Here is a 15112-nt window from a genome sequence, read left to right as displayed (position 1 = left end):
CTGCAACGTTTGGTTTAGGTTTTAGGTGCATTTTTAATTTTATTGCTTAAATCGCATTTTCTCGACGAGCTGAGTACGTTTTCTGAAATGTGCTCCTCCCGTCACTCTGGTTGGGTGCGCACAGTAAAACGTGATCCTGGCAGCTAGGGAGTGCCGAGTTGACCACTGCGCATAAAGAGATAACCACCTGCAACGTTTGGTTTAGGTTTTAGGTGCATTTTTAATTTTATTGCTTGAATTGCATTTTCTCGACGAGCTGAGCACGTTTTCTGAAATGTGCTCCTCCCGTCGCTCTGGTTCGGCGCGCATAGTAAAAAGTGCTCTTGGCAGCTAGAGAGTTCCGCGTTGACCACTGCGCATGAAGAAATAACCACCTGCAACGTTTGGTTTAAGTTTTAGGTGTATTTTTAATTTTATTGCTTAAATCGCATTTTCTCGACGAGCTGAGCACGTTTTCTGAAATGTGCTCCTCCCGTCGCTCTGGTTGGGTGCGCGTAGTAAAAAGTACTCCTGGCAGCTAGAGAGTGCCGCGTTGACCACTGCGCACGAAGAAATAAGCACCTGCAAAGTTTGGTTTAGGTTTTAGGTGCATTTTTAATTTTATTGCTTTAATCGCATTCTCTCGACGAGCTGAGCACGTTTTCTGAAATGTGCTCCTCCCGTCGCTCTGGTTGGGTGCGCGTAGTAAAAAGTGCTCCTGGCAGCTAGAGAGTGCCGTGTTGACCACTGCGCATGAAGAAATAAGCACCTGCAACGTTTGGTTTAGGTTTTAGGTGCATTTTTAATTTTATTGCTTAAATCGCATTTTCTCGACGAGCTGAGCACGTTTTCTGAAATGTGCTCCTCCCGTCGCTCTGGTTGTGCGCGCATAGTAAAAAGTGCTCCTGGCAGCTAGAGAGTGCTGCGTTGACCACTGCGCATGAAGAAATAAGCACCTGTACCGTTTGGTTTAGGTTTTAGGTGCATTTTTAATTTTATTGCTTAAATCGCATTTTCTCGACGAGCTGAGCACGTTTTCTGAAATGTGCTCCTCCCGTCGCTCTGGTTGGGTGCGCACAGTAAAAAGAGCTCCTGGCAGCTAGGGAGTGCCGCGTTGACCACTGCGCACGAAGAAATAAGCACCTGCAACGTTTGGTTTAGGTTTTAGGTGCATTTTTTATTTTATTGCTTAAATCGCATTCTCTCGACGAGCTGAGCACGTTTTCTGAAATGTGCTCCTCCCGTCGCTCTGGTTGGGTGCGTGTAGTAAAAAGTGCTCCTGGCAGCTAGAGAGTGCCGTGTTGACCACTGCGCATGAAGAAATAAGCACCTGCAACGTTTGGTTTAGGTTTTAGGTGCATTTTTAATTTTATTGCTTAAATCGCATTTTCTCGACGAGCTGAGCACGTTTTCTGAAATGTGCTCCTCCCGTCACTCTGGTTGGGTGCGCACAGTAAAAAGTGCTCTTGGCAGCTAGAGAGTGCCGCGTTGACCACTGCGCATGAAGAAATAAGCACCTGCAACGTTTGGTTTAGGTTTTAGGTGCATTTTTAATTTTATTGCTTAAATCGCATTTTCTCGACGAGCTGAGCACGTTTTCTGAAATGTGCTCCTCCCGTCGCTCTGGTTGTGCGCGCATAGTAAAAAGTGCTCCTGGCAGCTAGAGAGTGCCGCGTTGACCACTGCACATGAATAAATAAGCACCTGCAACGTTTGGTTTAGGTTTTAGGTGCATTTTTAATTTTATTGCTTAAATCGCATTTTCTCGACGAGCTGAGTACGTTTTCTGAAATGTGCTCCTTCCGTCACTCTGGTTGGGTGCGCACAGTAAAAAGTGATCCTGGCAGCTAGGGAGTGCCGCGTTGACCACTGCGCACGAAGAAATAAGAACCTGCAACGTTTGGTTTAGGTTTTAGGTGCATTTTTAATTTTATTCCTTAAATCGCATTTTCTCGACGAGCTGAGCACGTTTTCTGAAATGTGCTCCTCCCGTCGCTCTGGTTGGGTGCGCACAGTAAAAAGAGCTCCTGGCAGCTAGGGAGTTCCGCGTTGACCACTGCGCACGAAGAAATAAGCACCTGCAACGTTTGGTTTAGGTTTTAGGTGCATTTTTAATTTTATTGCTTAAATCGCATTCTCTCGACGAGCTGAGCACGTTTTCTGAAATGTGCCCCTCCCGTCACTCTGGTTGGGTGCGCACAGTAAAAAGTGCTCATGGCAGCTAGGGAGTGACGCGTTGACCACTGCGCATGAAGAAATAAGCACCTGCAACGTTTGGTTTAGGTTTTAGGTGCATTTTTAATTTTATTGCTTAAATCGCATTCTCTCGACGAGCTGAGCACGTTTTCTGAAATGTGCTCCTCCCGTCGCTCTGGTTGGGTGCGCTTAGTAAAAAGTCCTCCTGGCAGCTAGAGAGTGCCGCGTTGACCACTGCGCACGAAGTAATAAGCACCTGCAAAGTTTGGTTTAGGTTTTAGGTGCATTTTTAATTTTATTGCTTAAATCGCATTCTCTCGACGAGCTGAGCACGTTTTCTGAAATGTGCTCCTCCCGTCGCTCTGGTTGGGTGCGCACAGTAAAAAGAGCTCCTGGCAGCTAGGGAGTTCCGCGTTGACCACTGCGCACGAAGAAATAAGCACCTGCAACGTTTGGTTTAGGTTTTAGGTGCATTTTTAATTTTATTGCGTAAATCGCATTTTCTCGACGAGCTGAGCACGTTTTCTGAAATGTGCTCCTCCCGTCGCTCTGGTTGGGTGCGCACAGTAAAAAGAGCTCCTGGCAGCTAGGGAGTGCCGCGTTGACCACTGCGCACGAAGAAATAAGCACCTGCAACGTTTGGTTTAGGTTTTAGGTGCATTTTTTATTTTATTGCATAAATCGCATTCTCTCGACGAGCTGAGCACGTTTTCTGAAATGTGCTCCTCCCGTCGCTCTGGTTGGGTGCGCGTAGTAAAAAGTTCTCCTGGCAGCTAGAGAGTGCCGTGTTGACCACTGCGCATGAAGAAATAAGCACCTGCAACGTTTGGTTTAGGCTTTAGGTGCATTTTTAATCTTATTGCTTAAATCGCATTTTCTCGACGAGCTGAGCACGTTTTCTGAAATGTGCTCCTCCCGTCACTCTGGTTGGGTGCGCACAGTAAAAAGTGCTCTTGGCAGCTAGAGATTGCCGCGTTGAACACTGCGCATGAAGAAATAAGCACCTGCAACGTTTGGTTTAGGTTTTAGGTGCATTTTTAATTTTATTGCTTAAATAGCATTTTCTCGACGAGCTGAGCACGTTTTCTGAAATGTGCTCCTCCCGTCGCTCTGGTTGTGCGCGCATAGTAAAAAGTGCTCCTGGCAGCTAGAGAGTGCCGCGTTGACCACTGCACATGAAGAAATAAGCACCTGCAACGTTTGGTTTAGGTTTTAGGTGCATTTTTAATTTTATTGCTTAAATCGCATTTTCTCGACGAGCTGAGTACGTTTTCTGAAATGTGCTCCTCCCGTCACTCTGGTTGGGTGCGCACAGTAAAACGTGATCCTGGCAGCTAGGGAGTGCCGCGTTGACCACTGCGCACGAAGAAATAAGCACCTGCAACGTTTGGTTTAGGTTTTAGGTGCATTTTTTATTTTATTGCTTAAATCGCATTCTCTCGACGAGCTGAGCACGTTTTCTGAAATGTGCTCCTCCCGTCGCTCTGGTTGGGTGCGTGTAGTAAAAAGTGCTCCTGGCAGCTAGAGAGTGCCGTGTTGACCACTGCGCATGAAGAAATAAGCACCTGCAACGTTTGGTTTAGGTTTTAGGTGCATTTTTAATTTTATTGCTTAAATCGCATTTTCTCGACGAGCTGAGCACGTTTTCTGAAATGTGCTCCTCCCGTCACTCTGGTTGGGTGCGCACAGTAAAAAGTGCTCTTGGCAGCTAGAGAGTGCCGCGTTGACCACTGCGCATGAAGAAATAAGCACCTGCAACGTTTGGTTTAGGTTTTAGGTGCATTTTTAATTTTATTGCTTAAATCGCATTTTCTCGACGAGCTGAGCACGTTTTCTGAAATGTGCTCCTCCCGTCGCTCTGGTTGTGCGCGCATAGTAAAAAGTGCTCCTGGCAGCTAGAGAGTGCCGCGTTGACCACTGCACATGAATAAATAAGCACCTGCAACGTTTGGTTTAGGTTTTAGGTGCATTTTTAATTTTATTGCTTAAATCGCATTTTCTCGACGAGCTGAGTACGTTTTCTGAAATGTGCTCCTTCCGTCACTCTGGTTGGGTGCGCACAGTAAAAAGTGATCCTGGCAGCTAGGGAGTGCCGCGTTGACCACTGCGCACGAAGAAATAAGAACCTGCAACGTTTGGTTTAGGTTTTAGGTGCATTTTTAATTTTATTCCTTAAATCGCATTTTCTCGACGAGCTGAGCACGTTTTCTGAAATGTGCTCCTCCCGTCGCTCTGGTTGGGTGCGCACAGTAAAAAGAGCTCCTGGCAGCTAGGGAGTTCCGCGTTGACCACTGCGCACGAAGAAATAAGCACCTGCAACGTTTGGTTTAGGTTTTAGGTCCATTTTTAATTTTATTGCTTAAATCGCATTCTCTCGACGAGCTGAGCACGTTTTCTGAAATGTGCTCCTCCCGTCGCTCTGGTTGGGTGCGCGTAGTGAAAAGTCCTCCTGGCAGCTAGAGAGTGCCGCGTTGACCACTGCGCACGAAGTAATAAGCACCTGCAAAGTTTGGTTTAGGTTTTAGGTGCATTTTTAATTTTATTGCTTAAATGGCATTCTCTCGACCAGCTGAGCACGTTTTCTGAAATGTGCTCCTCCCGTCGCTCTGGTTGGGTGCGCGTAGTAAAAAGTGCTCCTGGCAGCTAGAGAGTGCCGCGTTGACCACTGCGCATGAAGAAATAAGCACCTGCAACGTTTGGTTTAGGTTTTAGGTGCATTTTTAATTTTATTGCTTAAATCTCATTTTCTCGACGAGCTGAGCACGTTTTCTGAAATGTGCTCCTCCCGTCGCTCTGGTTGGGTGCGCACAGTAAAAAGAGCTCCTGGCAGCTAGGGAGTGCCGCGTTGACCACTGCGCACGAAGAAATAACCACCTGCAACGTTTGGTTTAGGTTTTAGGAGCAGTTTTTTATTTTATTGCTTAAATCGCATTCTCTCGACGAGCTGAGCACGTTTTCTGAAATGTGCTCCTCCCGTCGCTCTGGTTGGGTGCGCGTAGTAAAAAGTTCTCCTGGCAGCTAGAGAGTGCCGTGTTGACCACTGCGCATGAAGAAATAAGCACCTGCAACGTTTGGTTTAGGTTTTAGGTGCATTTTTAATCTTATTGCTTAAATCGCATTTTCTCGACGAGCTGAGCACGTTTTCTGAAATGTGCTCCTCCCGTCACTCTGGTTGGGTGCGCACAGTAAAAAGTGCTCTTGGCAGCTAGAGAGTGCCGCGTTGACCACTGCGCATGAAGAAATAAGCACCTGCAACGTTTGGTTTAGGTTTTAGGTGCATTTTTAATTTTATTGCTTAAATCGCATTTTCTCGACGAGCTGAGCACGTTTTCTGAAATGTGCTCCTCCCGTCGCTCTGGTTGTGCGCGCATAGTAAAAAGTGCTCCTGGCAGCTAGAGAGTGCCGCGTTGACCACTGCACATGAATAAATAAGCACCTGCAACGTTTGGTTTAGGTTTTAGGTGCATTTTTTATTTTATTGCTTAAATCGCATTTTCTCGACGAGCTGAGTACGTTTTCTGAAATGTGCTCCTTCCGTCACTCTGGTTGGGTGCGCACAGTAAAAAGTGATCCTGGCAGCTAGGGAGTGCCGCGTTGACCACTGCGCACGAAGAAATAAGAACCTGCAACGTTTGGTTTAGGTTTTAGGTGCATTTTTAATTTTATTGCTTAAATCGCATTTTCTCGACGAGCTGAGCACGTTTTCTGAAATGTGCTCCTCCCGTCGCTCTGGTTGGGTGCGCACAGTAAAAAGAGCTCCTGGCAGCTAGGGAGTTCCGCGTTGACCACTGCGCACGAAGAAATAAGCACCTGCAACGTTTGGTTTAGGTTTTAGGTGCATTTTTAATTTTATTGCTTAAATCGCATTCTCTCGACGAGCTGAGCACGTTTTCTGAAATGTGCTCCTCCCGTCGCTCTGGTTGGGTGCGCGTAGTAAAAAGTCCTCCTGGCAGCTAGAGAGTGCCGCGTTGACCACTGCGCACGAAGTAATAAGCACCTGCAAAGTTTGGTTTAGGTTTTAGGTGCATTTTTAATTTTATTGCTTAAATCGCATTCTCTCGACCAGCTGAGCACGTTTTCTGAAATGTGCTCCTCCCGTCGCTCTGGTTGGGTGCGCGTAGTAAAAAGTGCTCCTGGCAGCTAGAGAGTACCGCGTTGACCACTGCGCATGAAGAAATAAGCACCTGCAACGTTTGGTTTAGGTTTTAGGTGCATTTTTAATTTTATTGCTTAAATCTCATTTTCTCGACGAGCTGAGCACGTTTTCTGAAATGTGCTCCTCCCGTCGCTCTGGTTGGGTGCGCACAGTAAAAAGAGCTCCTGGCAGCTAGGGAGTGCCGCGTTGACCACTGCGCACGAAGAAATAAGCACCTGCAACGTTTGGTTTAGGTTTTAGGTGCATTTTTTATTTTATTGCTTAAATCGCATTCTCTCGACGAGCTGAGCACGTTTTCTGAAATGTGCTCCTCCCGTCGCTCTGGTTGGGTGCGCGTAGTAAAAAGTTCTCCTGGCAGCTAGAGAGTGCCGTTCTGACCACTGCGCATGAAGAAATAAGCACCTGCAACGTTTGGTTTAGGTTTTAGGTGCATTTTTAATCTTATTGCTTAAATCGCATTTTCTCGACGAGCTGAGCACGTTTTCTGAAATGTGCTCCTCCCGTCACTCTGGTTGGGTGCGCACAGTAAAAAGTGCTCTTGGCAGCTAGAGAGTGCCGCGTTGACCACTGCGCATGAAGAAATAAGCACCTGCAACGTTTGGTTTAGGTTTTAGGTGCATTTTTAATTTTATTGCTTAAATCGCATTTTCTCGACGAGCTGAGCACGTTTTCTGAAATGTGCTCCTCCCGTCGCTCTGGTTGTGCGCGCATAGTAAAAAGTGCTCCTGGCAGCTAGAGAGTGCCGCGTTGACCACTGCACATGAAGAAATAAGCACCTGCAACGTTTGGTTTAGGTTTTAGGTGCATTTTTAATTTTATTGCTTAAATCGCATTTTCTCGACGAGCTGAGTACGTTTTCTGAAATGTGCTCCTTCCGTCACTCTGGTTGGGTGCGCACAGTAAAAAGTGATCCTGGCAGCTAGGGAGTGCCGAGTTGACCACTGCGCACGAAGAAATAAGAACCTGCAACGTTTGGTTTAGGTTTTAGGTGCATTTTTTATTTTATTGCTTAAATCGCATTCTCTCGACGAGCTGAGCACGTTTTCTGAAATGTGCTCCTCCCGTCGCTCTGGTTGGGTGCGCGTCGTAAAAAGTCCTCCTGGCAGCTAGAGAGTGCCGCGTTGACCACTGCGCACGAAGAAATAAGCACCTGCAACGTTTGGTTTAGGTTTTAGGTGCATTTTTAATTTTATTGCTTAAATCGCATTCTCTCGACGAGCTGAGCACGTTTTCTGAAATGTGCTCCTCCCGTCGCTCTGGTTGGGTGCGCGTAGTAAAAAGTGCTCCTGGCAGCTAGAGAGTGCCGCGTTGACCACTGCGCATGAAGAAATAAGCACCTGCAACGTTTGGTTTAGGTTTTAGGTGCATTTTTAATTTTATTGCTTAAATCGCATTTTCTCGACGAGCTGAGCACGTTTTCTGAAATGTTCTCCTCCCGTCGCTCTGGTTGGGTGCGCACAGTAAAACGAGCTCCTGGCAGCTAGGGAGTGCCGCGTTGACCACTGCGCACGAAAAAATAAGCACCTGCAACGTTTGGTTTAGGTTTTAGGTGCATTTTTAATTTTATTGCTTAAATCGCATTCTCTCGACGAGCTGAGCACGTTTTCTGAAATGTGCTCCTCCCGTCACTCTGGTTGGGTGCGCGTAGTAAAAAGTGCTCCTGGCAGCTAGAGAGTGCCGCGTTGACCACTGCGCATGAAGAAATAAGCACCTGCAACGTTTGGTTTAGGTTTTAGGTGCATTTTTAATTTTATTGCTTAAATCGCATTTTCTCGACGAGCTGAGCACGTTTTCTGAAATGTGCTCCTCCCGTCACTCTGGATGGGTGCGCACAGTAAAAAGTGCTCTTGGCAGCTAGGGAGTGCCGCGTTGACCACTGCGCATGAAGAAATAAGCACCTGCAACGTTTGGTTTAGGTTTTAGGTGCATTTTTAATTTTATTGCTTAAATCGCATTTTCTCGACGAGCTGAGCACGTTTTCTGAAATGTGCTCCTCCCGTCACTCTGGTTGGGTGCACATAGTAAAAAGTGCTCTTGGAAGCTAGAGAGTGCCGCGTTGACCACTGCGCACAAAGAAATAAGCACCTGCAACGTTTGGTTTAGGTTTTAGGTGCATTTTTAATTTTATTGCTTAAATCGCATTTTCTCGACGACCTGAGCACGTTTTCTGAAATGTGCTCCTCCCGTCGCTCTGGTTGGGTGCGCACAGTAAAAAGAGCTCCTGGCAGCTAGGGAGTGCCGCGTTGACCACTGCGCACGAAGAAATAAGCACCTGCAACGTTTGGTTTAGGTTTTAGGTGCATTTTTTATTTTATTGCTTAAATCGCATTCTCTCGACGAGCTGAGCACGTTTTCTGAAATGTGCTCCTCCCGTCTCTCTGGTTGGGTGCGCGTAGTAAAAGGTGCTCCTGGCAGCTAGAGAGTGCCGCGTTGACCACTGCGCATGAAGAAATAAGCACCTGTACCGTTTGGTTTAGGTTTTAGGTGCATTTTTAATTTTATTGCTTAAATCGCATTTTCTCGACGAGCTGAGCACGTTTTCTGAAATGTGCTCCTCCCGTCGCTCTGGTTGGGTGCGCACAGTAAAAAGAGCTCCTGGCAGCTAGGGAGTGCCGCGTTGACCACTGCGCACGAAGAAATAAGCACCTGCAACGTTTGGTTTAGGTTTTAGGTGCATTTTTTATTTTATTGCTTAAATCGCACTCTCTCGACGAGCTGAGCACGTTTTCTGAAATGTGCTTATCCCGTCTCTCTGGTTGGGTGCGCGTAGTAAAAAGTGCTCCTGGCAGCTAGAGAGTGCCGCGTTGACCACTGCGCATGAAGAAATAAGCACCTGTACCGTTTGGTTTAGGTTTTAGGTGCATTTTTAATTTTATTGCTTAAATCGCATTTTCTCGACGAGCTGAGCACGTTTTCTGAAATGTGCTCCTCCCGTCGCTCTGGTTGGGTGCGCACAGTAAAAAGAGCTCCTGGCAGCTAGGGAGTGCCGCGTTGACCACTGCGCACGAAGAAATAAGCACCTGCAACGTTTGGTTTAGGTTTTAGGTGTCAGGAAGGAGTTGAGCCAGGGCGACCAATTCAGCTTGAACCAGGATTTATTGCAGGGAAAAGGAGTTGGAAGGGAGGCAGGTGGGGAACCGACGACACAGACGGGAGGAAGACTCACGGCCAGCAAAACAGACAGACTGACCGACATGAAGTCCCCTTGGACAAGGTTAAAATTCTGACCGTGAGCCTTCAGACAGACCGAGGGAAAACCAGATGACACGAACAGGAACACTGGGCACGAACAGGAATGGACACAACAGTAGACACCGACAGGGAGAAACACACGGGCAGGGCTTAAATACACAGGGTAACAAGAGGAAGCAGGTGACAGACATTACGATAACGAAAGGGGTGTGGCCGAGTGAAGTGCAGGCCGAGCGCGCTGTGGCACGGGCGTGACAGTACCCCCCCCCCCCCCCAAAAGGGACGGCTCCCGACGTCCCAAAAAAGAAAAAATCCAAGACTGTCCAACATGGGCCGGGAGGAAATGGGGAGGTGGCCGTACGTCACACACCGCCGAAGGCCGACTGGGTGACAGCCGCTGGATCCACGCTGCCGGAACTGGTGGCGGCCGCAGCATCCGCGCCGTCGGGACTGGATCGGGGGGCGGCCGTGCGTCATGCGCCGTTGAAGCCGACTGGGTGACAGCCGCTGGATCCGCGCCGCCGGAACAAGTGGCGGCCGCAACATCCGCGCCGTCGGATCTGTTTTGGGGGGGGGCAACCGTGCATCTTGCATCGCTTGAACTCATCTCCTTGGCGACCATGCAGCAGTTGCGGGAGCCGGCAACGGTTGGTCCAAGCGCTGGTCGCTGTGATGGTCGGTGTCTTCTGTCAGGAAGGAGTTGAGCCAGGGCGACCAAATGCAGCTTGAACCAGGATTTATTGCAGGGAAAAGGAGTTGGAAGGGAGGCAGGTGGGGAACCGACGACACAGACGGGAGGAAGACTCACGGCCAGCAAAACAGACAGACTGACCGACATGAAGTCCCCTTGGACAAGGTTAAAATTCTGACCGTGAGCCTTCAGACAGACCGAGGGAAAACCAGATGACACGAACAGGAACACTGGGCACGAACAGGAATGGACACAACAGTAGACACCGACAGGGAGAAACACACGGGCAGGGGTTAAATACACAGGGTAACAAGAGGAAGCAGGTGACAGACATTACGATAACGAAAGGGGTGTGGCCGAGTGAAGTGCAGGCCGAGCGCGCTGTGGCACGGGCGTGACATTAGGTGCATTTTTAATTTTATTGGTTAATTCGCATTTTCTCGACGAGCTGAGCACGTTTTCTGAAATGTGCCCCTCCCGTCACTCTGGTTGGGTGCGCACAGTAAAAAGTGCTCATGGCAGCTAGGGAGTGCCGCGTTGACCACTGCGCATGAAGAAATAAGCACCTGCAACGTTTGGTTTAGGTTTTAGGTGCATTTTTAATTTTATTGCTTAAATCGCATTCTCTCGACGAGCTGAGCACGTTTTCTGAAATGTGCTCCTCCCGTCGCTCTGGTTGGGTGCGCGTAGTAAAAAGTCCTCCTGGCAGCTAGAGAGTGCCGCGTTGACCACTGCGCACGAAGTAATAAGCACCTGCAAAGTTTGGTTTAGGTTTTAGGTGCATTTTTAATTTTATTGCTTAAATCGCATTCTCTCGACGAGCTGAGCACGTTTTCTGAAATGTGCTCCTCCCGTCGCTCTGGTTGGGTGCGCGTAGTAAAAAGTGCTCCTGGCAGCTAGAGAGTGCCGCGTTGACCACTGCGCATGAAGAAATAAGCACCTGCAACGTTTGGTTTAGGTTTTAGGTGCATTTTTAATTTTATTGCTTAAATCGCATTTTCTCGACGAGCTGAGCACGTTTTCTGAAACGTGCTCCTCCCGTCGCTCTGGTTGGGTGCGCACAGTAAAAAGAGCTCCTGGCAGCTAGGGAGTGCCGCGTTGACCACTGCGCACGAAGAAATAAGCACCTGCAACGTTTGGTTTAGGTTTTAGGTGCATTTTTTATTTTATTGCATAAATCGCATTCTCTCGACGAGCTGAGCACGTTTTCTGAAATGTGCTCCTCCCGTCGCTCTGGTTGGGTGCGCGTAGTAAAAAGTTCTCCTGGCAGCTAGAGAGTGCCGTGTTGACCACTGCGCATGAAGAAATAAGCACCTGCAACGTTTGGTTTAGGCTTTAGGTGCATTTTTAATCTTATTGCTTAAATCGCATTTTCTCGACGAGCTGAGCACGTTTTCTGAAATGTGCTCCTCCCGTCACTCTGGTTGGGTGCGCACAGTAAAAAGTGCTCTTGGCAGCTAGAGAGTGCCGCGTTGAACACTGCGCATGAAGAAATAAGCACCTGCAACGTTTGGTTTAGGTTTTAGGTGCATTTTTAATTTTATTGCTTAAATAGCATTTTCTCGACGAGCTGAGCACGTTTTCTGAAATGTGCGCCTCCCGTCGCTCTGGTTGTGCGCGCATAGTAAAAAGTGCTCCTGGCAGCTAGAGAGTGCCGCGTTGACCACTGCACATGAAGAAATAAGCACCTGCAACGTTTGGTTTAGGTTTTAGGTGCATTTTTAATTTTATTGCTTAAATCGCATTTTCTCGACGAGCTGAGTACGTTTTCTGAAATGTGCTCCTCCCGTCACTCTGGTTGGGTGCGCACAGTAAAACGTGATCCTGGCAGCTAGGGAGTGCCGAGTTGACCACTGCGCATAAAGAGATAACCACCTGCAACGTTTGGTTTAGGTTTTAGGTGCATTTTTAATTTTATTGCTTGAATTGCATTTTCTCGACGAGCTGAGCACGTTTTCTGAAATGTGCTCCTCCCGTCGCTCTGGTTCGGCGCGCATAGTAAAAAGTGCTCTTGGCAGCTAGAGAGTTCCGCGTTGACCACTGCGCATGAAGAAATAACCACCTGCAACGTTTGGTTTAAGTTTTAGGTGTATTTTTAATTTTATTGCTTAAATCGCATTTTCTCGACGAGCTGAGCACGTTTTCTGAAATGTGCTCCTCCCGTCACTCTGGTTGGGTGCGCACAGTAAAAAGTGCTCTTGGCAGCTAGAGAGTGCCGCGTTGACCACTGCGCATGAAGAAATAAGCACCTGCAACGTTTGGTTTAGGTTTTAGGTGCATTTTTAATTTTATTGCTTAAATCGCATTTTCTCGACGAGCTGAGCACGTTTTCTGAAATGTGCTCCTCCCGTCGCTCTGGTTGTGCGCGCATAGTAAAAAGTGCTCCTGGCAGCTAGAGAGTGCCGCGTTGACCACTGCACATGAATAAATAAGCACCTGCAACGTTTGGTTTAGGTTTTAGGTGCATTTTTAATTTTATTGCTTAAATCGCATTTTCTCGACGAGCTGAGTACGTTTTCTGAAATGTGCTCCTTCCGTCACTCTGGTTGGGTGCGCACAGTAAAAAGTGATCCTGGCAGCTAGGGAGTGCCGCGTTGACCACTGCGCACGAAGAAATAAGAACCTGCAACGTTTGGTTTAGGTTTTAGGTGCATTTTTAATTTTATTCCTTAAATCGCATTTTCTCGACGAGCTGAGCACGTTTTCTGAAATGTGCTCCTCCCGTCGCTCTGGTTGGGTGCGCACAGTAAAAAGAGCTCCTGGCAGCTAGGGAGTTCCGCGTTGACCACTGCGCACGAAGAAATAAGCACCTGCAACGTTTGGTTTAGGTTTTAGGTCCATTTTTAATTTTATTGCTTAAATCGCATTCTCTCGACGAGCTGAGCACGTTTTCTGAAATGTGCTCCTCCCGTCGCTCTGGTTGGGTGCGCGTAGTGAAAAGTCCTCCTGGCAGCTAGAGAGTGCCGCGTTGACCACTGCGCACGAAGTAATAAGCACCTGCAAAGTTTGGTTTAGGTTTTAGGTGCATTTTTAATTTTATTGCTTAAATGGCATTCTCTCGACCAGCTGAGCACGTTTTCTGAAATGTGCTCCTCCCGTCGCTCTGGTTGGGTGCGCGTAGTAAAAAGTGCTCCTGGCAGCTAGAGAGTGCCGCGTTGACCACTGCGCATGAAGAAATAAGCACCTGCAACGTTTGGTTTAGGTTTTAGGTGCATTTTTAATTTTATTGCTTAAATCTCATTTTCTCGACGAGCTGAGCACGTTTTCTGAAATGTGCTCCTCCCGTCGCTCTGGTTGGGTGCGCACAGTAAAAAGAGCTCCTGGCAGCTAGGGAGTGCCGCGTTGACCACTGCGCACGAAGAAATAACCACCTGCAACGTTTGGTTTAGGTTTTAGGAGCAGTTTTTTATTTTATTGCTTAAATCGCATTCTCTCGACGAGCTGAGCACGTTTTCTGAAATGTGCTCCTCCCGTCGCTCTGGTTGGGTGCGCGTAGTAAAAAGTTCTCCTGGCAGCTAGAGAGTGCCGTGTTGACCACTGCGCATGAAGAAATAAGCACCTGCAACGTTTGGTTTAGGTTTTAGGTGCATTTTTAATCTTATTGCTTAAATCGCATTTTCTCGACGAGCTGAGCACGTTTTCTGAAATGTGCTCCTCCCGTCACTCTGGTTGGGTGCGCACAGTAAAAAGTGCTCTTGGCAGCTAGAGAGTGCCGCGTTGACCACTGCGCATGAAGAAATAAGCACCTGCAACGTTTGGTTTAGGTTTTAGGTGCATTTTTAATTTTATTGCTTAAATCGCATTTTCTCGACGAGCTGAGCACGTTTTCTGAAATGTGCTCCTCCCGTCGCTCTGGTTGTGCGCGCATAGTAAAAAGTGCTCCTGGCAGCTAGAGAGTGCCGCGTTGACCACTGCACATGAATAAATAAGCACCTGCAACGTTTGGTTTAGGTTTTAGGTGCATTTTTTATTTTATTGCTTAAATCGCATTTTCTCGACGAGCTGAGTACGTTTTCTGAAATGTGCTCCTTCCGTCACTCTGGTTGGGTGCGCACAGTAAAAAGTGATCCTGGCAGCTAGGGAGTGCCGCGTTGACCACTGCGCACGAAGAAATAAGAACCTGCAACGTTTGGTTTAGGTTTTAGGTGCATTTTTAATTTTATTGCTTAAATCGCATTTTCTCGACGAGCTGAGCACGTTTTCTGAAATGTGCTCCTCCCGTCGCTCTGGTTGGGTGCGCACAGTAAAAAGAGCTCCTGGCAGCTAGGGAGTTCCGCGTTGACCACTGCGCACGAAGAAATAAGCACCTGCAACGTTTGGTTTAGGTTTTAGGTGCATTTTTAATTTTATTGCTTAAATCGCATTCTCTCGACGAGCTGAGCACGTTTTCTGAAATGTGCTCCTCCCGTCGCTCTGGTTGGGTGCGCGTAGTAAAAAGTCCTCCTGGCAGCTAGAGAGTGCCGCGTTGACCACTGCGCACGAAGTAATAAGCACCTGCAAAGTTTGGTTTAGGTTTTAGGTGCATTTTTAATTTTATTGCTTAAATCGCATTCTCTCGACCAGCTGAGCACGTTTTCTGAAATGTGCTCCTCCCGTCGCTCTGGTTGGGTGCGCGTAGTAAAAAGTGCTCCTGGCAGCTAGAGAGTACCGCGTTGACCACTGCGCATGAAGAAATAAGCACCTGCAACGTTTGGTTTAGGTTTTAGGTGCATTTTTAATTTTATTGCTTAAATCTCATTTTCTCGACGAGCTGAGCACGTTTTCTGAAATGTGCTCCTCCCGTCGCTCTGGTTGGGTGCGCACAGTAAAAAGAGCTCCTGGCAGCTAGGGAGTGCCGCGTTGACCACTGCGCACGAAGAAATAAGCACCTGCAACGTTTGGTTTAGGTTTTAGGTGCA

Source organism: Syngnathus floridae, chromosome 20 (genome assembly GCF_059516105.1).
Source record: "Syngnathus floridae isolate MCC-2025c chromosome 20, RoL_Sflo_1.0, whole genome shotgun sequence".
In the NCBI taxonomy this organism is placed as follows: Eukaryota; Metazoa; Chordata; class Actinopteri; order Syngnathiformes; family Syngnathidae; genus Syngnathus; species Syngnathus floridae.
This window is presented reverse-complemented; position numbering follows the sequence as displayed.